The sequence below is a fragment of the Petaurus breviceps genome, unplaced genomic scaffold (genome assembly GCF_028583685.1).
Source record: "Petaurus breviceps papuanus isolate PSGF00001 unplaced genomic scaffold, PetGlider_PUasm1.0 37, whole genome shotgun sequence".
NCBI lineage: Eukaryota > Metazoa > Chordata > Mammalia > Diprotodontia > Petauridae > Petaurus > Petaurus breviceps.
In genome coordinates, this window is record NW_027186296.1 from 80,514,827 (window position 1) to 80,539,545 (window position 24,719).

Sequence of the window (24,719 nt, forward strand, 5' to 3'; positions counted from 1 at the left end):
GGCTTATGTTCAGGAAGAGACAAGGTAAGAAGAAGATATGCTCCCCTGTCCTCACAGGAGCAGAGAGAACAGTCAGTGAGATGAATGAATGAAAAAAATGGTGCAAAATTATTTGCAAATCCCTGTTAAGTCCTTGGGATACTAATAAAAGAGCAAGACAGTCTCTGCTCTCAGAGTTCGCATTCTAATAAGGGAGACAAACACAGAGGGAAGGTTTTGTTGGCAAATTGGATGGTCTTGCATGGCCCTCAGAGGGCAGTGGCAAAAGAGATATTAATGCCTCTTCTTCAATGTCACTTCCACTGATGAAATCTTATCAGTTTCTAATTCATTTGACAGTGCCAAGGACTCTGGTGGCAAGAACTTTCCTTTCTGAGTCTGGTAGCTGTGACTATAGCACTTACAGGAGCAATAACCAGGTTACATCTTCCCAGGGGTTGCTTCCCAAGATGATGGCTGGGGGCCCTGGGCCAAAAGCATTGTTATTCCCAACAATCCTGGGTCTAAGATCTTGGGTTGTCTCCATCATCAAAGTTTCAATGATGAGATAAGTTTCATATTTCTGAAGTAATCATAGAATAGTTTCACCAAACTAGGTTATAGAGGGATTTCTTATACTGAATGGGAGATTGGACTAAATATTTTTAAGGTACCTTCCAATTTCTAGATTCTTTGCTTTTACAGAAGCAAGTATCTGTTGGTGGAGTGCAGTGCAGACTATAGGCATAAGTTATTATTGAGATAAATTAAGGGGCATATCTGTGAAGGAGAACTTTGGAAGACTTCAGAGAAGAGTCATGATGTTCATTCATATGGTGTTCATTCATTGAAGCAAAAGCTGCAAATGTTCAATAACAGACAACACTATTGACACCTTACCCTTCCTGCATATTCTCCTCTTGGTTTCTGAGATGCCGTATTTTCCTGGCACTCATCCTGCCTGTAATAATTGCTTCTTTTATGTTGTTCACAGATTTCTTGTCTTCTTTCCAACCACTGACAGTAGATATATCTAAAATTCTGTTCTTAGTTCCCTTCTCTTCTTTTTCTATAACCTTTCCCTAGACATTCTCATCCACTCCCATAGATTCAACTGTCAATTCTAGACAAATGACTCTAGCAGGTATATTTCTAGACCTGACCTCTGCCAGTTTCCTCACTCATATCTCCAACTGCCTGATGGTCATCTCTACCTGGTGTCCTACTAAAACTTTGAACTCAATAAATCTAAACCTGAATGTATCTTTTTTCCAACTCAGGCTGTTTCTGATTTTGCTGTTTCTATTAGTGTCTGTACCTTTCAGTTAGTTTTCTATATTTGAAACCATGGTGCTATATTTGATTTTTCTTCCTTCACTTCTCATATCCAATCAGTTTCTAAAACTTACAGATTCTAACTCCATGTAATTCAGAGATTCGAAATCTAATGTTTAGATTCTATCTAACATATGAATGGGCAGTTAGGTGGTGTAGTAGATAGAGTGCCAGGCCTGAAGTCAGGAGGACCTTAGTTCAAATCTGGATTCAGATACTACCTGTAGCAAATCACTTAACCTTATTTGCCTCAGTTTCCTCATCTATGAAATAGGGTGGAGAAGAAAATGGAAAACCACTCTAGTATCTTAGGCAAGAAGACCACAAATGAGGTCACAGCGTCAGGCATAATAAAAATGACCAAACAACAACAAAAAAACTTACAGACTCAAAACTTATAGATTTTAACTTGCATACTTTTCTTTTTGCTATTTCTGTATAAATGCTTCCCCTTTGACTTGCATGGATAATTATAATAGCTTCTAATCGACCTTCCCAACTTCATTTTTTGGATTGACTATAGATAGGATCTTCACATTGCTATCAGACTAACCTTTCTCTTACATAGATTTGGCCATGCCACTCTTCTGCTTAATATCTTCATTGAAAAGTACCCTGCTGGCTACTGAGTAAACTTCAAACTTAGCATTCAGAACTCTTTATAGTTTGATACCACTATCTTTCCAACCTTTTCTCATATTACTCATTTCAGAGCACACTCTGATTTAGCCAGACATATTCTTACATATAGGTATGGACATGCTCTATTCCTTTGCTCTTGGGATTACCTTTACTTGGGATGCTCTCCATCTCCTCTCATCTCTCTGACTTGTTGTATTCCTACCCAGGGTTCATTCTCTCTCTCTCTCTCTCTCTCTCTCTCTCTCTCTCTCTCTCTCTCTCTCTCTCTCTCTCTCTCTCTCTCTCTCTCTGTCTCTCTCTCTCTCTGTCTCTCTCTCTTTCTCTTTCTCTCTTTCTCTCAGACCAACACCACTTCCTTTAAGATACCTTCCTTGATTTGCCTCAGTCATCAATGACCTTTTGTACCTCTGATCATATAATATTTTGTACTTCTCTTATGCACTGATAATGGGTTACTTTATTTTATTGTTACTCGTGCATTATAGTAGTTCTCCCTTGACTGTAACATCTGTGATGGCAGTGACTGTCTTATCTAAACTTTATCTTCCCATGAATACTGCTCAAAGTTGGTGTTAACAAATATACATTGAATTGAAATGAGGAGGTTGGATTAGATGATCTCTAAGATTTTTTCCAGGTTCTAAATCATTCCATTTTACAATTAGTGTTTATGGAGTACTTAGTCTATATTTTGTGTTAGTTGCTCTGAGAAATGAAAAGATAAAGACATAATCTATGCCCTCTGGGCACATACGATTTAGTTCACCTCAGTCTGGCATAGTCACACAGAAGCCTCAGATTTATGAGTCACAGGGAGTACTGCCCCATCTTATAACAGTAATATTGGAGTCTTGGGTCCAAGTTCTCTCTCAATTACAGACTGGTTGTGTGGCCCTGGAAAAGTCTTAACCTTTCTATGTCTGGGCACTCACTAAGACTGAATTGTGGATGAGATGCTGACTTAACATTGGTAGAAAGAGTTTTCTTATCTGAAAGATTCCTAGACTTTAAAAATCACAAGTCCAGTCCCATATTTTTATTCCTTACAGTTTCAAAGCATTTTGTACCCATTAACTGAGACATAGTAGAAAGAGCATTAATTTTAGATTCTGAGCACCTGGGTTAAAATTCTGGCTCATCCTAGCTCCATGACCTTGAAGATGCTACTCCTCTAGGGCTCAGAATCCTTATGTGTAAAAAGGAAGTGGGAGAATTAGACAAAATGATTTTTAGGGACCATTCTACCTTTAAATGCATGGTCTCATTTAATCCTCAGAACAATACTATGGGAGTAAATAAAGCAGATGTTCTTCTGCCTGTTTTACACATGAAGAAACTCAGTTCCTAGACAGTAAAGTGACTTATTATCCCAGTCTGCAATAGTTCAGAGACTCAAAAATTCTTATAGAATAATTAGACCAGGTCACTTACAAAGCAGAAAGGAGAAGGGGAGGGATGCATCCAAGGATGATGCTAGGTTTGATGATCTTTAGGCCATGGCAGGAAGAGGGAATGTTTGCTAATGCTGTGACAGCCTGCCCTGTCCTGGTCTCCTCATGTCCCTATACCAAGTTCTGGCTAATCCCCTCAGGATTAAGGAATGGGACTCCTCATTCCATTGTCACTAGGAATATGTTTAGAAAAGAGACAGTCTGTTATGAGTCATTAGACCCTCTGCATCCCAAACCAGAGGTTACTTCTCCCTATAATGATGGTCTGAGGTTGCAGGAGGAGTCGATGGCCGAGCTGCAACCCAAGCTCAGGTTTCCCAAGCCAAGTCTAGCATTCTTTCCATGGACTTTTAATAGCATTATATACATTGCATCTAGTGGTATGCTGGAAATGTTTTAACAACTGAAAAAATGCATGAGTGACATAACTTTAAGTTTAATCTCCATTATTAACATTTTCTCTATCATTATTTTATGGCTAGACAATGAACAAAATAATCAGTTGAACCCGGATTTGTTATTCACCAATCTCTGAGGTATAAATGCTCACACCACAAATTTAACAGTCCTCTCTCTAGAGTCCCTAACTTTTTGTCATGTGAATGAATATATGTGGTGTGTGCATATGTGTAACCTTTTTATTATTTAACAGAAAGAAGCTTTTGATTATTTCCTAAGAAAGCTCCTTGTAACCTTAAAACCATGGTTATCTAAGAGGTCTGGATTGTGTCTAGGTACTATATTTCCTGCCCATTTGAGTGCAGAATAGTGGGTGGCCAGGATCTCCCTTCCTGGATAGAAACAAGCACAAAGTGCTATCCATTGCCTATGGGTTAATTGTTCAGAACCACACTGATGTTGTTTTATTTCCTTGGGATATCTCAAATCCCATTGGGCTGCACCATAACAGTGTGCCAAGGCATAAATAGCCTTATTGCTGGTTAACAGGTGAGAGCTTGTTTCTTGCTTACTGTTCATTTCCCAGGATATTTAAATTTCTAAAAATTTTCACTCTGGACCTAACAATTATAAATGGTGCGAGGATAATAAGACAATGCAATCTTTTCTGAATAAATAAAATAATGAAAACCCAGTGATTCCAAAATTGCAGCAACCCCTGAGACTCTAGGAAAAGCTATCTATGGTTCTCAGAGGAATCTGCCAGGCAATCATAGAAACATGGGAAAATAGTTTCTAGGTTTCATGACATAGGACCAGGGATTACTCAGAGGAGATATCATCATCAGAGAGGGGTGTTTTATGAGCCGCTTGGAAACCTGGAGCTTACTAGATCTTTCGAAAGCTATAAAGGTGGCATCGGTCATTAGCCTAGGAAGTAATAGTGATATAAATAATGATTGAATTTCTGAAGTGGAGGATTAGTGGGCAAGAGTAGTTTGAAGTGTGTTCATTTTGTTGGGAAAAATATGAGTCCACATCCCAGTCCATCTAATCAAAGATAACTTCTTAGAGGAATGAGAGCTTCAAAATAATGCCAAGGTCATAATAGTGAAGACTCATAGCAAATGGAGGGTAGAAAGTTGTTCCAAGTATGTGAAAATGTCAGGACCAAGGATTGGAAATAGGGGAGGCCAGGGGCTCATTTGACAGCTGAGAGGAGTCTAGTTTGACTAATGCAAATAGTATAGTATGGATACAGGACTTGGAGGACAAGCCGAGGAAAAGACTATATACGCATATATATACACATATATGCATATAAATATACGCACATGCATATATATGTATATATACACATGTATATATGTATGTATATATATTCATACACACATATATTTGTGGAGAAAGAAGAGGGGTTGAGAAAGGAGCAGTTCTTCTGCAGAAAGATCTTAAGGGTATTTGTGGATTGTAAACTCAATGTGAAACAATAATACAATCTGGAAGTCAGAAAAATCTTATTTAATCTTAGCCTTCATGAAGTAAGAGAGATAGTGTCTAGGACTAGAGATGTAAAAGTATTATGGTGCTTGACTCTAGCCAGATAATATCCAGACCTCTGTTCAGTTCTGGGTGTGACATTTTATGAAGGACATTTTAATTGTTTTTTTTTTGGTTTGTTTTTTGCTTTTTGGAGGGGGGAAGATAGGGCAATGGGGTTAAGTGACTTGCCCAAGGTCACACAGCTAGTTTTTGTGTGTGTGTGTGTGTGTGTGTGTGTGTGTGTTGTGTCTGAGGTCAGATTTGAACTCAGGTCCTCCTGACTCCAGGGCTAGTGCTCTATTCACTGTACCACCTAGCCTCCCCTGAAGGACATTTTTAAACAATGAAAACATTGAGAGGAGAAAAATCAGGATGATGAAGAGCCTCAAGAATATGCCATAAGAGAATCACTTGAAGAAATCTCAGGATATTTTTCTGGAAAAGAGACTTCAAAGAATATAACGACTTTTATCAAATATTTGAAAGTCTAAGATATGGGAGAAAGAGTAGACTTGTTCTTAGCCCCAGAAGACAGAACCATGAACAATAGGTAACAGTTGCAGAGGAAGAGATTTAGGCTGCCATTAAGGAGAGCTTTCTAGTGATTGGCACTGTTCTGAAGTGGAATATGATGTCTTGGCAGCAAGTGGATTCCCCTCCTCTCTAGAAGACTTTTTACTGAAATATGATTGGTCACTTGTTGGGCAACTTTTGGGGTTGTAGAAAGGATTATGGTTCAGGTACAGGTGGGATTAACTGGCCTCCTTTCTAATTCCTAGGGTCCTGGGAGGTCAGCTAAAAGGCTTCAGGGAGGTAGGGCCTCAGGTAATTAGTTGTGGTTGCTTGGGACTACTATGTAGACTCTTACAAACCTAGGGACTTACAATATAAGACAGAAATGTTATATATATGTATATATATAAAACCAAACTATACACACACACACACACACACACATACATACATACATATAGGGCAATAGACCACAAAATAGAAAGGTGAAACCAAGATGCAAATACTTGGCAACCCCACCCTTTCAACAATCATTTATTATGTGCAGTAAACTGTGCCAGGCACAAGGGTGAGTTAATTATATGGGGAAAAGATAAGTTTAAAGACAGGATTGTGGGATCATCTGGAGGGAAAAATAGGATTCTGTGTTCAAATTGGGAAGGAGCCGTTCCGAGGGGGAGTTAATGTGGTAGCATATTTTGATCCCACAGAAGAAATGAGGTTAGAGCAGGCCTGAGGAATTGGTACTTTTGAAATTTTCCTTTGATTAACTAGGAGACTATTAATCAACAGGAATTTTTTGGCTGCCTTTGGTGTGTAAGGAGCTGTACTAGTCCCTATGGATAATAAAGAGGCAAAAAGATAACCTGGTCCCTTGCCCTAAGGAGCTTATAGTTTAATTAGGGAGAGGGAACATATACACACCCACCCACCACAGATAGACCCACACTCATGCACCACGGTAACCAATAGTGTGATGTTCTGTGCTTTTAGTGCTTAGAGAGTGACACCAAGTATAAAGGAGCTCAGAGACCGAAGAGGTCCTTCTGTACTGAGACAGTTAGGGGAAGCTATTGCTTATTCTTATTAGATACAATTAGGTCTGGGCTTAGAGCTTGGTGCACTTCTCCTTGTGTTGGGTTCATGCCCCTCTCACCACATAAGACTGTGCTGTTCGTGTTGATCTCTTGAAGCAAGGGAATGTGTTACAGTCTCCAGACCATACTTGGCTTCTACTTAGAAGTTTCTTAGGTTCTCATCATCTCTCCCAAAAGATCTAGGCCTCCATTATGATCTAATCTCTTCCCTGTATCTCTTGAAGCAAGGAGACATGTTATGGTCTTCAAACCATTCTTGGTTTCCTAATTTCCATCATCTCCCCCAATTGATTACATGTCTTCAGATATCCCTGCTTCACACACCTCTTCCCCCAACTTTTGGTGAGAATGATTTCAATTCACAATTCTTTCCTGAAACAATTCTCTTGTCGTTTCTAAACCAGCATATGGAGAAGAGTAGGCAAAATTACACTCTCACCTTTCAGGGTCCACGATTTAGTATATTATGCTTAACCAAGGGGAAATTGAGCTTGGTGCTTTTTCTTCAATTTATAATATTACAGGAATGCCGAAGGCAGCAGCTGCCAAGACCAGGTGACATCCTCTAGCCCAGTTAGAATATGATATAATTATTTTCCTCACAGGATTAATAATTCAGAGTACTGTCACTTCCAAATAGACATTCTTCTCTAAAGACTGTTTTAAGGCATAAAATAACACAGGGATGTCCACACTGCTAATATTGTTCTTCCTGACACCTCCCAAAGTAACTCTCATAGTAATGGGGCATGGAGATTTTTCTCTCCCTGTACAGGAAGAGGGCTGACTCAATTATTTATTCATTCCAATCCCAAGTCAAGATGAAGTTTAAGGTCACTCCACCAGAGAAGAATTGGTGCTCCAGATTTTGTTACCGAGTCCCTCTCTGTCAGCAACTCCAGAAATGCAAAGCCCCTCTTCTCTAGATGCTGAAGACTTCCATTCTGAGGTTGCCTTCCACCTGAATGTATCTTGTATTTGCCTATTTTTATATACTTATTACCCCCCAATAGAAGACAAGCTCTGCTTTTCTTTTTTTAGATTCATCAAATGTCTAGATTTTTTTCTTTTCTTTTTTAAAAAATTATTTTTAGTTTTCAACATTTATTTCCACAAGATTTAGAGTTCCAAAATTTCCCCTATCTCTTCTCCCCCCTCACCTCAAGATGGCATGCATTCTGATTACCCCTTCCCCAAGTCTCCCCTCCCTTCTATCACTCCCCCTGCCTTCTCCCCTTCCCCCTTACTTTCTTGTAGGGAAAAATAGATTTATATATCCCATTGCCTGTATATCTTATTTCCCCAGTTGCATGTGAAAACAATTTTTAACATTTCTTTTTAAAACTTTGAATTCCAAATTCTCTCCTTTCTTCCCTCCCCTCCCCTCCCACCTTCATTGAGAAAGCAAGCAATTCAATATAGATTATACACGTGTAGTTATGTGAAACACTTCCATAATAGTCATGTTGTGAGACTAACTATATTTCCCTCCATCCTATGATACCCCCTATTTATTCTATTTTCTCCTTTGACCCTATATCCCTTTTCAAAAGTGTTTGTTTTTGACTACCCCCTCTCCCAATCTGCCCTCTCTTCTATCATCTCCTCCCCCCCCCCCAACCTCTTCTACCTACTTTCCTGTAGGGTAAGATACTCAGTTGAGTGTGTATGTCATTCCTTCCTTTGGTCATATCTGATGAGAGTAAGATTTACTCATTCCCTCTCAACTTCCCCTCTTCCCCACCATTGTAAAAGCTTTTTTTCTTGCCTCTTTTATGTGAGATAATTTATCCCATTCTATCTCTCCCTTTTTCCTTCTCCCAATATATTTCTCTCTCACCCCTTAATTTTATTTTTTAGATATAATATCTTCATATTCCACTTACCCTGTGCCATATATAGATAGAGATAGATACAGAGATATAGATTCCCTCCAACTACCCTAATATTGAAAGGTCTCATGAGTTTCAAATATCATCTTTTCATGGAGGAATGTAAACAGTTCAACTTTAATAAATCCCTTATGATTTCTCTTTCCTGTTTACCATTTCATGCTTCTCTTGAGTCTTGTATTTGAAAGTCAGATTTTCTATTCAGCTCTGGTCTTTTCATCAAGAATACTTGAAAGTCCTCTATTTCATTGAATGTTTATTTTTCCCCTCTGAAGTATCAGTTTTGTTGGGGAGGTGATTCTTGGTTTTAATACTAGCTCCTTTGAACCTCCAGAATATCATATTCTAAGCCCTCTGATCCCTTACTGTAGAAACTGCTAGATCTTGTGTTATCCCAATTGTGCTTCCATAGTATTAAAATTGTTTCTTTCTGGCTGCTTGCAATATTTTCTCCTTGGACTGGCAACTCAGGAATTTGGCTGTAATATTCCTAGGAGTTTTCCTTTGGGGGTATCTTTCAAGAGGTATTCAGTGCAGGGGCGGCCAGGTAGCACAGTGAGTAAGAGCACTGGCTCCACTGTTGAGAAGACCTGGAGATCGAATCCTGGGCTCAGACACTTAGCACCCACCCAGAAACACCTGGCCGTGTAACCTTGAGCAAGTTATTTAACCCCAATTGCTTAGGGGCGGCCAGGTGGCTCAGCGAGTAAGAGCACTGGCTCCAGTGTCTGCATGACCTGGATCAAATCCGGGCTCAGATACTCAGCACCACACCCAGAAATAATAACTGGCCGTGTAACCTTGAGCAAGTTACTTAACCCCAATTGCTTTAAAAAAAAAAAAAAGAGGTAATCAGTGGATTCTTTCAGTTTCGATTTTCCCCTGTGGTTCTAGAATATCAGGGCAGTTTTCCATGATGATTTTTTGAAAGATGATGTCTAGACTCTTTTTTTGATCATGGCTTTCAGGTAGTCCAATAATTTTTAAATGATCTCTCCTGGATCTTTTTCTAGGTTAGTAGTTTTTCCAATGAAATATTTCACATTGTCTTCTATTTTTTTATTCTTTTGGTTCTGTTTTATAATTTTTTTATTTCTCATGAAGTCATTAGCTTTTGTTTGCCCCATTCTAATTTTTAAGGAATTATTTTTTTCAGTGAGCTTTTGGACCTCCTTTTCCATTTAGTCATTTCTGCTTTTTAAGGCATTATTCTCCTCATTGGTTTTTTGGACATCTTTTGTCATTTGGGTTAGTCTATTTTTAAGGTGTTATTTTCTTCAGTATTCTTTTGGGTCTCCTTTAGCAAGCTATTGACAAGTTTTTCATCATTTTCTTGCATCACTCTCATTTCTCTTCCCAATTTTTCTTCTACTTCTCTTACTTGATTTTCAAAATCCTTTTTGAGCTCTTCCATGACTTGGAGGCTTTTGATGTAGGAGCTTTGACTTTGTTATCTTCTTCTGGTTATATGTTTTGATCTTCTTTGTCACCAAAGTAAGATTCTATAGTGTGACTTTTTTACACTGTTTACTCATTTCTCCCAGTCAAGTACTTGACTTTCTAACTCTGTCAATGTAGGACTCTGCTTCCAGTGGGTCTTGGGGGGGTGTACTGTCCCAAGTTTCAGGAGTTTTGTGCAACTGTTTTTAGAGATACTTCTAAGGACCTGCAAATTTTCAGCTCTTCCAACATGATATGATCAAAGGAGAGGTGTTTACTTATTTCCTGGCCTGTGCTCTGGTCTGTGAGTGACCACAAGCACTCTATTCTGCATTGGAACTGTGAGGAGGATTGCCTCTCCACCACAGTCACAAGCTCTGCTATACCAGTGCTCCACCTCACCCCAGGACCACTACCCAGGACTGTGACCCAGATACAAGCAGGGTAAAGCAAGAGAATCCTGCCTCAGAACAAGCAAAGAGATCCCTGCAATCCGCCTCTGAGTAACTGCCTGGTCCATCCGCTCTCTGTGGGCCCAGAGCTCCAGAAGCAGTGGCTGCTACTGCTTTGGAATTTGTAGGCTGAAAAGACTGACTGTCTTTGGCATTTGTGGGCTGAAAAGTCTAGAAACTGCCATAGCTGCCAGTGATGCAGTCCCCTGAGGCTTGCTCTGGCCTTGTCTATACTGGTGTGGCCCATGTTGGACTGTACTCTGCTCCAAGCCTGGTGTGATAAACCCTTACTCTTGACCTTTCAGGTTGTCTTGAGCTGGAGATTTGTTTCACTCTGTCATTTTGTAGATTCTGTAGCTCTAGAATTTTTAGAGTCATTTTTACAGGTATTTGGAAGGGTTTGGGGAGATCACAAGCAAGACCCTGCTTTTACTCAAGCATCTGGACTCTGCCCCCTCCCCATCTGCTTTTCTTTGTATCTCTATTGCCCAGTACCTGGTAAATGTTTAATAAATGCTTGTTAATTTATTGACTGATTGATTGATTGATCAAGGATTATCAGCACCTGACCATCCACTTAGATCATCTGGGCCCAATAGGAAGCTGCTCTGAAAGAAAAAGAAATAAAACAGGCATGTCCTGAGATACCAACCTAGGAAAGGGTGCATGAAACTCACACAATGAAAAAAGGGGGCTTATTACTGAGAACATCCTGGTCCTTCAGGTCCTCTGGTTCTGATAGATAGCCACAGTGCAAAATCAGCCCAAGCTCAGTGCCAATACAACATATCCTTCCCATAAGCTGAGGTAATTGGCAATGTACAGATGATAGACAACAATGGTTAGGGCCTTTTTAGTTCTTATAGTGCTTGCTCTGAGGAAAATGAGCAGCTTTTGCTCTACTAAGTTCATGTGAGAAGTAGAGCCATCCAATCCCTTCTTTGTGACACTTAGCTTCAACTCCTATGGTAGGATGAATATGATAGTATGCTGCTCCTTTGGTGACTTGATGATTAGTAGAGACACAAGAGAAGTCTTGGATCCATTGAGTGTACCTGAGGAGTTGACATATATATATCAGAATGACCTGAGATTTCACCTTGGGGATAGGATGGATTAGTGAGTGAATAAGTTATTCATCCCTTTCATGTTTAGATTTAGTGTCAGTAGATTCAAATCCAAGCTCTGCTACTGGGTCCCTTGTGTGACCTTGAACACCTTGGGTCACCTTAGATTTCAGTCTATCTATGAAATCCTAGGGTAGATTAAACCAGTTGTCTGAGATCCCTTTCAGCTCTAAAGTTATGATCCTATGGAAATTTCACATGTAGACTTTTGTAGTTATAAAGCTGATGGAGTAAGGGACAAGTTCATTTCAGAAGATATGGCAGAAACATTAAAGGATTTCTATCCAGGAATTACATGCAAATCCAAGCCCATGTGAGATGGTCCCTCAGATGGCATTATGTTCTCATGTCTGCCTCCTAACTACCCTTGCCTCCTTCAAGTTTCAGCTAAAATCTTAACTCCTACAGGAAGTCTTTCCCAGCTCTTCTTCTTCTTGTGAAACTATCAGGGTTAAGTGACTTGCTCAGTAAGGGTCATGTATCCACCGTACCACCTAGCTGCCCCTTTCCCAACTCTTCTTAATCCCAGTGCCTTATGTTTGTTAATTATTTCCTATTTGTCCTGTATATAGCTTGTTTGTACATATTTGTTTGCTTATTGTCTTTCCCATTAGATTATAAGCTCCTTGAGGGCAAGGATTATCTTTTGCCTTTCTTTGATTACCCAACACTCACCACAATTCCTGGCACGCAGTAGATGTTTAATAAATGCTTATTGACTAACTTAATTATTGTATATATCCTATCAGAAAGAATAGTCAGGTTCAGAAAGTGAGTGTGAAGTCAGAGATTTCAACAAACACACAAAAATATTCTTTTGGGTTACAGAGTTGGGCAAAATGGCAAAGTGTAGTGATGAGATACCAAACTTTGGAAGGTGCTACAAAATTCAAGATAAGCTATAGATTTACTAGTCCCTTACACTACCCATTATGCACTGAGATTAACCACTGTTTTTAAGTCCTTTTGTAAGCCAGTCTTTGAGTTTTGAATTTCTACTGGAAGACATCTTTTATTTTGTAAAGAAAAGAAAGAATGTTTAAAATAGAATCTGCTTTGCATAAACTCATTTCCTGTTAAACTGACCATAATACATTTGTTTTATAACAAACAATTATTAAGAAACTGATTTAGGGGTGGCTAGGTGGCTCAGTGAGTAAGAGCTCTGGCTCCAGAGTTGGGAGGACCCAGGATCAGTTCCAGCCTCAGATATTTAACACACACACACACACACACACACACACACACACACACACACACAACTGGCCCTGTAACCTTGGGTAAGTTACTTAACCCCAATTGCTTTAAAAACAAAAAGAAAGAAACATTGATTTAGTGCCTACTATAAGCCAGGCACTGAGGATATACAGACAAAGATGGAACCATTTCTGCCTTCAAGAAGCTTACATTCTACTGGGGAAAACATATATACAAAATAAATGCAAGGTAATGAGTGTGGAAGCATTAGCAGTTGGGAATGACAGTTAAGATTCTTCATAGTGTGGGAGGTGACATCTGAGCAGAGCTTTGGAGGAAATTAGGGATCCCAAAAGGTGAGAAGGAAGTATGTGCATTCTTGACATTTGGGTCAACTTGGGCACATGAATAGAGACTGGGAGATGGAATGTCTTTTGGGAAGAATGGTAAGAAATCTCTTTGAGTTGATTGTGAAGTGTGTAAAGGTGAGTAATATATTTTAAGCCTGGAAAAGTAGATTGGAGCAGGATTGTTGAAGGGCTTTAAACAGTGAAATGGAGCTTATGTTTGATCCTAGAGGTAAGAGGGAGCAATTGGAGTTTTTTAAACAGGGAAGTGAAATGGCTTGAGCTATTGTTTTGGAAGGAATGCTTAGGATATATGTAGTTTTTAATAATAGACATATCCGTAGTGAACCTAAAACCTGAGCAGATGTCCCCTTCTTCAGTTCTTTTTTCTCTTTGCCATCTCTCTCCACCCTTCCCAGTTATTCCTTATTACAGTTGAAGTGTTTTCTCAGAAAGCAAACAGGCCCCAGTCCCTATCCTCTTCCAAACCCTCTCCTCAATATCAGCTCTGAAGAGTTCAGGAGATACTTAGGTTCCCACCACTGCTGGTAAACTTGGAGTTGTTCCTATAGTTCCTGCCCACTTAGCAGTTAACTCCCTTTCTTTTGCGTTGTGTTGGCCTCTACTTTCTCTGTGATGTGTTTATCTCTTGCCTCTCAACCTGCTGCTGGGGGCCAGGATGGTTTGTTTGTCTCCCTTAATTGTTCTGTCAACGACCTTTTTGGGAGATGCCGGATTTTAGAAAATGGAGACCTTTCTGATTTATTAATTTTTTGTTTGCCAAGCAAGCCCTGATAATAATTGCCAAGACTTCCCAGAAGATATTAGTTTACAGATTCTAATGACACTCATGATTTATGTATGTGTTCCCCTCTACATCTGTCTGCCCTGTTCCTTAGTGGAATTTTGGCTGAATCAAAGCAAATTCACACAAATAAAATCATAGATTAGAATGATATTTTTTTGGTGACGAGGGGCAGTTAGTTTCCTAATTAAAAACTTTCCACACCATTCTTTAGTTTATTCATATGTTAGATCCTGAAAACTGATATGATGCCGTAATATAGAAAATGAGGAAATCCTGTCGTCAGAATTATAAAAGTTTGCTGCTACGTTTTAACCCTAAGGAATGCTCCTCATTTATAAATAGGTCTTGAAGATTTCATTTCAACAAATGCCTATTGTGTGCCCAGCCTGTGTACCCAGCCCCAAGTTAGGTTTTATGGGGATCAGAGAGAGATAAAAGACATAGTTGCTGTCCTCAGGTAGCTTGTAGGTTATCAAGGGACATCAGACTTCTGCTTTCTGCTATCCCAGATTATAATAAAGAAGAAAATATGGTCTGTGTCCTTTTGGAGCTTACATTCTAGCTGGAGAAGATAAGACTGCAATACAAAAGAAAAAAAATTAGAAAATCTTCTAGAGTTATCTATAATTAAATGCCCAGAGGAAGGGGTCAAACTATAACAATTTAGATAAGAGTGAAATCAGTGCCAGACTTGTGCTTTTCTTTTCCCAATTTTTTTAGAAATCTTGTCTCATTTCAGTCTATGAATTCCTTTAGAGTGACATTGTGTCTTATATTTATCTATAAAAAGTATTTTTTAACTCCCCACTAAATGAAAATTACTATTCTGGACACTGGGTCATAGAGAAAAAAAATGGGAAAAAATGGTTCTTGCCCTCAAGGAGCTCACCTTGGAGTGGGATGGGGTGAGATACCACTTGTAAATAGAAAAATTATACATGATAATTTGGGAAATGACAGAACACTAAAAACTAGGAGAATATAGAAAGACTTTTTTTAGGGGATAGCTTAGAAAGTAAGGCTAGATTTTTTAAGGTGAGGAAACAAGATATTTTAATAGAGAGAGAGTCTGGGAGGGAATGAAATCTAGGAATGGAGGATGACAGCTTGTCCATCCAGGAGATGGAATGCTGAATTTAGGGAACGGCCAGGCTAATGAAGTGGTTAGGAAGAGAAGCAAGAGTCAAATCAGCAAGGGTTTCCAATGCCATGTTAGAGTATGCATTTTATCCTAGAGGCAGCGGGGGGTACTGAAAATCCTCAGACAGGGGAGTGATATGGCCACGTGTACTTTAAAGTTAGATAAGACTGTGACAGATACGACTGTGGAGAGAACGCTGCTCAGTAACAAACAGCAAGCTGATTCCCCTCGCTGGGCCTCAGTTTCCTTGTCTAGAAAATGAAAGGGTGGGATTAAATGACCTCTAAGGTTTGTTCTAGCTTTAAATCTGTGATAATGATCTATTTGACATCAAATGAGGTCTAAAGCAAGGAAGTGTTTGGCTCACCTAAGGTATTTACTGGTGTCATGGAAAACATCCAAACAAGAAAAGATGACATTGTGCTAATTGGATTGAGCCCCAGAATGATACAAAGCCATCACAGGGATATCCACAGCAATGCAAAAGTGATTAGTCTAACTGTCCACAGTGGAAAAATAAAGCTGGATGAAAAATTCATATTGCCAAAACTTTGACATTCAGCAGAATGGACAGCCTGCTAAGTTACTCCATCAATATGGGCATCTAAGATAGAGGCTGCAGATGGGCAGTCAAACTCAGTCCAGAACTGGAGTAAGAATTACATTTAGGAAACTATACTGAACATTCAATAATTCCAAACTTCTTGCTGCAAAAATCCATTTCTATAGCATCATGAGTCTTCTGGTTATGTTAAATGACTATAAATCACTTGATACTATTATCTTTCAAAATATTAAATATAAAATAATACAAAGAATAATGAAAACATGGATACTGGGCATAGGTAAGTCACAGTATAAGAACAATGATGACTTATGTGCCGTGTTATAAAAGACATCTTCAAAGACTGAGATGACCTATCACCTAGTGATAATTAGAAATAACAGTTGGACAACTTGTGTGGTATATTGGTTATCCCTAAAGGAACAAGAGGAAGGCAAGTCTTGCCCATCTCCACAGCATCTGTCTATTTCTTTCTACTTACGTGCACCCTGACCTAGAACATGCTCTCATCACTTCTCTCCTGGATTCCTACAATAGCCTTCTAATTGCTCTCCCTGTCTCATGCTTATTCCCTCTCCATTCCATCTTCCACTCTACTACCAGAGTGATATTCCTAAAGCACATGTATGACCACGGATGTCATCTTCCCCTGCTCAAGAAATTCTAGCAATTCCTATTACCTGTAGGATCAAATACAAAATGTTCTGTTTGGGATTTAAAACCCTTTATAGCTTGACTCCAACTTACCTTTATAGGCTTATTATATTTTACTCCTTTTCATTCATTTTATGGTTTAGCCCAAAATGGCCTTTTTTACTGTTTCTCACATATAACATTCCATTTTAGTCTCTGTCTCTTTCCCCAAACTGTCCTCTATACTTGGAGTGTACCTTTTTGCCTCCATCTTTTAGAATATCTTGCTTCTTTCCTTCAAAGGTCAGCTCAAATCACCTCCTACATGAGACTCTGATTTCTTGTTCCACATAAATTACTTTTTTATTTATTTGTTACATACTTATCCATTGATCAACAGGAACTTACTAAGTACTTACTACCTGTTAAGCCTTGGTGATCCAAAGAAAGGCAAAAAATAGTGCCTGCCCTTAGGAGCTTACATTCTAGCGGGAGAAACAAATGTAAATGATTAAGTTCCTACATGAAAAGTACAAAGTGGATAGAAGGCAACCTAGGTGCAGTATAGGTACTTTAGGGGGGTGGGAGGAACTGGGAAAGGAGGCTTCCTACCTTTCCTGCAGAAGTCAGCATTTGAAGACTTGAAGAAGCTAGGGATTCGAATGAGTACATGTTGCCTTCCCAATAGAATGTAAATTCCTTGAGGGTAGAGACTATTTCTTTTTTGGCTTTTTGCCTCCAGCTGGTATAATTCCTGGTTCATATTAGGCCCTTAATAAGTAAGTGCTAAGTGCTTTTGATTGTTTGTTAATCGAACATATTAAGGGAATCTTCTATAGAGGATGTATAGAAAGAGGCAGATAAGATTTGTATTGGACAGGAGTTCTCAAAGTTCGATCTCAAGAATCCTGAGACCCTTTCAGGGGGTCCATGAGGTAAAAAGAAACATCATCATAATACATTATTTTAATTTCTAATACAGTAAATATTGATAGATATAAACCACATAAATAAAAGCTCTTTTTTGAAGGGTTCTTCAGTAATTTTTAAGAGTGTAAAGAGGTTCTGAGACCATAAAATTTGAGAACTAGTGGTGTAGGGTGACAAGGTTTGGAGTATTTATAATTTGCTTCACTAAAGAAAGTAAACAAATACTGATAATATTGTAGAATCTGGCCAAGTGTCTAAATTTTTCTCTTGGATTTTATCCTACGGAGTATATGATCAGCCTATTCAAGGATGTTGAAGGAGGGAGGCTATTTTCTAGTTTTTACAAATTAATTTGTTATGGATGTAACATCAATATTAATAACAGCAATATCAAAAGTCCAGTTTTTCTCAATGAACGCTTGACTTGACACTGCAGTCATCAATTATGTATTTAATTTAACTGCTCAATGAAAAGGATTCAGAATATCAAAAGGACGTTTCAAAAATGCTGGATGACAATCTTGTACAAAATCTCTGGCAAGTAAGACAAGAAGGTTAGCTTCCTGTCCTGACAGGTACCACAGGGCAATTCAATGAATATGCACGAAGTTCCTCCTCCACATGAGACATTGTGCTTGGTTTTCTGAATATACACAGATACAGACAAATTAGCCCCTTCCCTCAAGGAACTTATACTCTACTAGAGAATACAATATTCAGGTAAGTTAATAGAAGATAATTTGATATGAGAGAGAGCACTAATAGCTAGGGATGACTGGGGCAACTAGGTGGCCCACTGTATAGAGTAGTGGGCCTGGAGTCAGGGAGACCTGATTTCAAATCTGACCTCACACACTTACTAGCTGTGGTACCCTAGGCAATTCACTTAACCTCTATTTGCCTTAGTTTCCTTAACTATAAAATGGGGATAACAATAGCACCTGCCTCCCAGTGTTGTTGTGAGGATCAATTGAAATAGTAGTTCTAAAGTGCTTAGAACACTGCCTGGCACATAGTAACCACTATATTAATGCTAGCTATTATTATTAACTGGTATTTCAAAGTGGGACTATTGGCTAAGCTAACACTTGAAAGAAGATAAGATTCTTTGAGGTATGTAGGAGAAGGCATACATTCCTGGTATGAAGAATAACTATGTACAATAGGTGTAATGATGACCTAGCAAGTTTTGAGAAGTGCTAGTATGTATTGCATGAAGGGGCATTGCGGGAAATAGACTGTGAAAGTAATTTGGAGGCTGAGAGCTTTTAGTGCCAGACTGATGAACTGATATTTAATCCTGGAGTGAGCCACTGAATAGCTTTTGAACAGAGCAGAAACATGGTCAGACCTGTGTTTTTGGAGGATTACTTTTGAGGATGTATTAGAAGATACTGGAAGTAGGAAGACCAGTGGGAAGTATATAATTCAGGTGAAATGTGAAGAGGCTAATAACGAGGATGGCAATTATAGGAATATAGAAAAGGGTAAAGAAATGTTGTGGAGGTAGAATCAACAAGATTGAGCAACTGATTCGAGGTGGTGGTGATGGTGACGAGAGAAGAGAGATTACTCAAGATGTGATTTTCATTTTCACTTAAATTTTCTAGGTCTTAGTTTTGTTCTCATTTTATTTATATAAACTTTTATTCATATTATTTATTTTTTACATCACAAAAAATGTTCCTTTTTGACTAATGAGTTCACAATTATTTCTCCCTTGAATCATTTGGGAATATCCTGCTATGGTTTTATGGTGTCTCAGGAATACATAGGATCCTCTACCTTATCAAGCATTGGTTCAGTTTTCTTTGTATTGTAATGTGTATTCTGAGATATTTGTACCCATTTAGTTGTCTGGATGGCCATTTTTTCTTCTTTACTAATTTCCTCCCTATTGCTTTATCTACTTTGTGATGAAGTTTTTAATTGCATTTCCCCCCTCAATATCTTTGGTAATTTTAGTTTTTTTCCATATATTCCCTTGTCATTCATTTTATGAATCTTTCCCCTTTGATAGTAGATCCCTTGAAGACTGTACCTTAAAACTGTATCTGCCTCCTCCAGTTGTAGGGAATTTCATTTTCACCAGCTTCAGTCATCTGTCCTATGTGACTTATGGGGGATAAAACTAGCTCCACTTGGAAGTGAGTCCCTTTTACTTCATGTCTGGTGTAACCCTACATACACGCTGGTACCCTACCCTAGTTCCCTCTGTTCTTAGGTTTTCTGACTGAGCAATGCTACAGTGCATGTTTTTTTGTTTTCCTGTACCTCCACCTCCTTCCCCTGTAAGAATGGAGAGCTAGGGCTGAGATCTGCTGCTTGATGGTGCAGCAAGGGCAGGGTATGCTGGTAGAGACTACATCAGCAGCAAGGAAATTGCTGAGTGGATCCCAGAGTAAAATCTTTTTTGTGGATGGGGGTTGCTGCCTTTCCAGAGCATGGGGCCAAATGAGGGAGAGGGTGCTGAGTGAATACATATATTTTTCTTCTGTTAATTCTTCAAGTTAACTCACTGAACTTCTTGGTGATTTTTTTTTTCTGCAGTGGTAAATGTAATTACTTTTTTTCTTGAGCATAATTCTCATGTTTGGTAGTTTTGAGTTTATGAGATTTGGAGAAAATGCCAAGTTCTTTATCTTGTTGGACATGTCAATTTCTTCTCTTTAAAATGTGCTAGATAATCTCAAAATCTGTGAGTTCTATGAACATAGAATCCTAAAGAGTATGTACACAATTAGTCAGCTTTCCAGATTCAACAAATACCATTTTAATGAATGTGTTGACTCTTGGTTTAAAAAGCAAGTCATTAAGTTTTGAAATATAATATCCACTTAGGAACAATCTCTAATTTGTAGATGAATGTTAGTTTATGGATGTTAGCTGTGGCATGTATACACACGTAGTTTAACTGAAATAGAATAAAATGAAGATAATAGGAATGCTATTCTACTTATGGAGGTCTCAGTTTAAAAAAATGGGAACGTGTAAGTAGAGGACTAAATTCTAGGCACAAAGGCAACTTATGTTACTGAAAAACAGAGCACTGATAACTTTGGGAAAACAGATCTAGATCACAGACCCAGTTCTCCTGTGTTTATTGTTGAGAGAAGATTTCTCTTTATGACCTCTTTCTTTCCTTACCATTAGGCAAGACACCAAGGTGCATAAATCCTGGGGTTTGTCCAGTGGTTGGTAGAATTTAACGCTTTAGCATGGATTGTGTCTGTTTATATTGGTGTTTTATGTTGTTTGTTCTTCCCTCCAAGTGCAGTGCCATTTTATAACGATTGTAAATAACCCCAACATTTGGAGAAATGGTGTGAAAACCCTCCCCTCCTTTTCCACACTCTGAGCTTGCTCTCATTATCTCTGCAGTAGATTCATTAGTCCTCTAATGAAGTTAATAAGAGAACAGCATCAGACGGTCCCTTCTAAAAATAATATTTACAAATGACTGCATTTCCCCATCCTCTAAGGGAGACCTTAATTTATTTCCTTGCCAGATGTCCCACATGTGTAAAACTATGATAGGTAGTCCTTTGGAATATGGTGTGAAGCCAAAAGACAAAAAAAAGAAAAGAAATAAGAAAAAAAATCAACATGCCCTAGAGCCCATATATTTCCAAGTTTATAGAAGAAGGGATTTTTACAGACTCCATTCCTGCTTGTATATAACGACTATAAAAATTAGGTAGTCAAGCTTTCATAGTTACTTTCTCATCATTTGGTGGCCAATTACTTTATTGGACATCAACTGTAAATGTTGTTAGGAAGCTCTCTACTGTGGATTCTCAAGGTTCACTGCCCTAGAAATTATTGAGGGAGCCATAAACCGGTTATCTAAGTCATTCTCTCCTTCATGAGTCTGGGAGGATGCTTTCTAGGAAGCAGTGTTGAGCTCACAGAGGCAGTGGATACCTTCCAGTTGCATTCGGTTATGACCTGCATTCTGTGTTCATACACAGATATAATATTACTCTTAATAATAGTGCAGTCATAAGTTTGCAAAGCATCTTATAAACTTTATCTAATTTGATCTCCGCAATAGCTCAGTGAGGGAGGTGCTATTTTCATTGCTCATTTTACAGGTGAGGAGCCTGGGGCTTAGAGGTGTTATCAGACTTGCCCAGGAATATTAGACAAATATCTAAGGTTGGATTTGTACCTAGGGCTTCCTGAATCCAGGTTTACAACTCTTATCTACTGGTGATGTAGTGGAAGAGGACCTGGGTTTGGTTAGGACACCTACCTCTTTCTTTAAAAATTAATTAATTTTTAGTTTTCAGCATTTGCTTTTATAAGATTTTGAGTTCTAAATTTCCCCTCCTCCCTCTACTTCCCTCACTCCAAGGCAACATGCAGTCTGATTTAGGCTCTACACATGTGATCATATTAAACTTATTTCTACATTAGTCATGTTGTGAAAGAAGAATCATAACAAAAGGGAAAAAACATGAGAAAGAAAAAAACAACAACAACAAAAGAAAGAGAAAATATTCTTTCTCTCAATGTAGATAGCATTTTCCATCATGAGTCTTTTGGAATTGTCTGAGATCATTGCTTTGCTCAGAAGCGCTAAGTCTAACAAAGTCAGTCATCATCACGCAATGTTTCTGTTAGTATGTACAGTGCTCTGGTTCTACTCACTTCACTCAGCATCAGTTCATGAAAGTTTTCTAGGTTTTTCTGAAGTTTGCCTGTTCATCATTTCTTATGGAACAATAGTATTCCCTTACATAGGAGAACTACCTCTTTTAGTAAACAAATATGATTTTTATTTTTTCTCGTCTTCATTGATTACAATGCTTTACATTTATAAAGAACTTTATACTTTAAAAATTTCATCCCATATACTTTTTTTCTTTTACTCTTCATAACTCTGGGAGGTAGGTACAAGATCATGGGTTTCAGAGTTGGCAAGGTTCAGCCCCTAATTCTACAGGTGAGGTAACAGGCTCAGAGAAGTCTCTTGTTCAGGGTCACACAGCTTGTAAGTGTTTGAGGCAAGTTTTGAAACTGGGTCTTCCTGTCTCCAAGTCCCATACTTAATCTACAGGGGTGTCTGCTGGAACTAGATTAAAATGTAATTGGAAAATATTGAACAAAATTAAATATTAAAAATATAATTGGACAATATTTAATAACACTAATGAAAATATTATAGAACATAAATGTTAATATGTGATTTAATAAGTCAATATACAGTGGGAGAGCTTAGTGACCCTTGAGTATGAACCACAATACTATGCCACAGCTATCTCTGAATGACCTCAGCCCTTCAGAGATCTTTGATTTTTTTTGGTATAGGAATTTTCTTCTATTAACATATGTTAAAATTTGTAAAAAATTTATTAGATGTTATATGAAAGATGCCATGGCACAAAAAGTCATCGATCTATAGCCAACATAGGGATGAGCACACTTTAAACTAGTTAGACTGTTCCTTGGACAACACGCACATTCTTGTCAACTGACCTGTAATTTAGGGCAAGTTTTATTGTCTTAATTTTCCTGTGTATTCCTCCTACAAAGCATAGAGCTATGTACCTTTTTTTTTAAAGGCCAGGACTGTGATTTCATCAGTGATAGGGAGCCCATGATGAGGAATGACTTCTGCTGATACAGACCTACATTGGTTCTGCAACTTTTACTTTTAGAGAATTATTTGGGGGACATTGAGAGGTTAAGTTCCTTGCATAGAATCTCATAGCTGGTAGGAATCAGAGCTAGTTTTTCTGACTCCTAGACCATACTCTATCCACGGAGGTGTCAGACATGGCCCACAACACTCCCTTGTGCGGCTGAAGCAGATTCAAATGTAATTGGGAAATCTTTAATGAAATAAATAAAAATATAGTAGAACATAGATAATACATTTTCTAACAATCATTGTGCTGCCTGCAGGGATCCTTTTGAATATTTTAGTGACCCTCATTTCTATTTGAGTTTGACACCACTGCTCTATACCATAATGGGGGTTTAGTAAATGATTACTGAATGAATGGATGTATGAATCGCAGTTTTACATAAAGGGAAACTGAGGTCCACAGAGATCAAGTTATTTCAGTTCATTTTTAAAGCATTAGGTAAAGATGGATCTGGGACTCACAGCCTTCCCACTGCTCAAACAACCTTTTTTCTTATCCTTCCTGTATACCAATAGTGATAAGTGTATCAGCTGTTTTCTTTGAATGAATGAATGAATGAATGAAAAACATTTATTAAGCACTTGGCATGGGCACAGCCCTTTGTTAATTGCTGGACATACAGATAGAAAAGAGCACACAGTTTGTGCTTTCAAGGAATTCATACTTTAACAATGAAGATGTTGCATAAAGGAGGTTTCAGCTGCAAGTCAGATGGACAGGTCACGTGCACATGTGTCATAGGGCACAATGGCAAAGCAGATGATTGCATCTTCTTCAAAGTCATTTCCACTGGTAGAACTATGTATATTTCTGATGCTGAATCAATTTTTAGCATCAAGAACTTTGGTGACAAAACTTTTTTTAGGGGTTCTTCAGTAGTTGCAGCTGCTGATGAGATGGGGCGGGCCTGAAGCCTTTATAGGAGGCATTTGGTGGGTTATTTCCCCACAGGGTTGCTTCCTTTTATGATGTCTGTGGAGGGTGGGCTGGAAGCAGTCATTGTTCTGGGGGCATTGCTATTCCCCTTGAATCAGGATCCTATTAGGGCATCCTTTAACAACTGATGTAAATAACCAATTCAAGGATTTGTTCTGAGGGATTTCTCCCAGGCCCCTGACTAGAAAGATAGAGGAAACTTGGGTGTTGGCAACTCCACCTCCATATCTGCCCCTTTACTGTTTTCAAACCATCTGGCCATGGAAGTGTCCCTTTTGGGCTGCCAGGCCTGTGTAAACTGCAGGAGCTCTTACTCATGCAGCAATCCATAGCCTCACCCTTATCTTTGTAAATGACATTCATAAAGGTTAATAATTGGAATGAGCCCTGGCACTTACTAATTAGCACGATTACACAATCAGCTCACATCCCAGCAGCATCAGGCTTCCTTAATAAGTCAATTATCATTGATCTTAGAAAGTACTCTGCCTGGTAAGTAAGATTAAGGTGCTAACATGCTTAGGGTTAAGCAGGAAGGTGTAAGTTGGGGCCAGACCTCAGTATTGGCCATCTTGGTTTTCTGGGACCTTGGACTAGGGCTCTAGGACCGAGCGATTGGTTTTTACTGAGCTGTTAACC

The 24,719-nt window shown here is 38.6% G+C and overlaps 1 protein-coding gene across 1 annotated transcript in view; it reads left to right on the plus strand.

The window, feature by feature from the left end:
- The window catches only part of SORCS3 (sortilin related VPS10 domain containing receptor 3), a 719,603-nt gene that overhangs the window by 209,273 nt on the left and 485,611 nt on the right, over positions 1 to 24,719 (plus strand). The window lies entirely within an intron of this gene.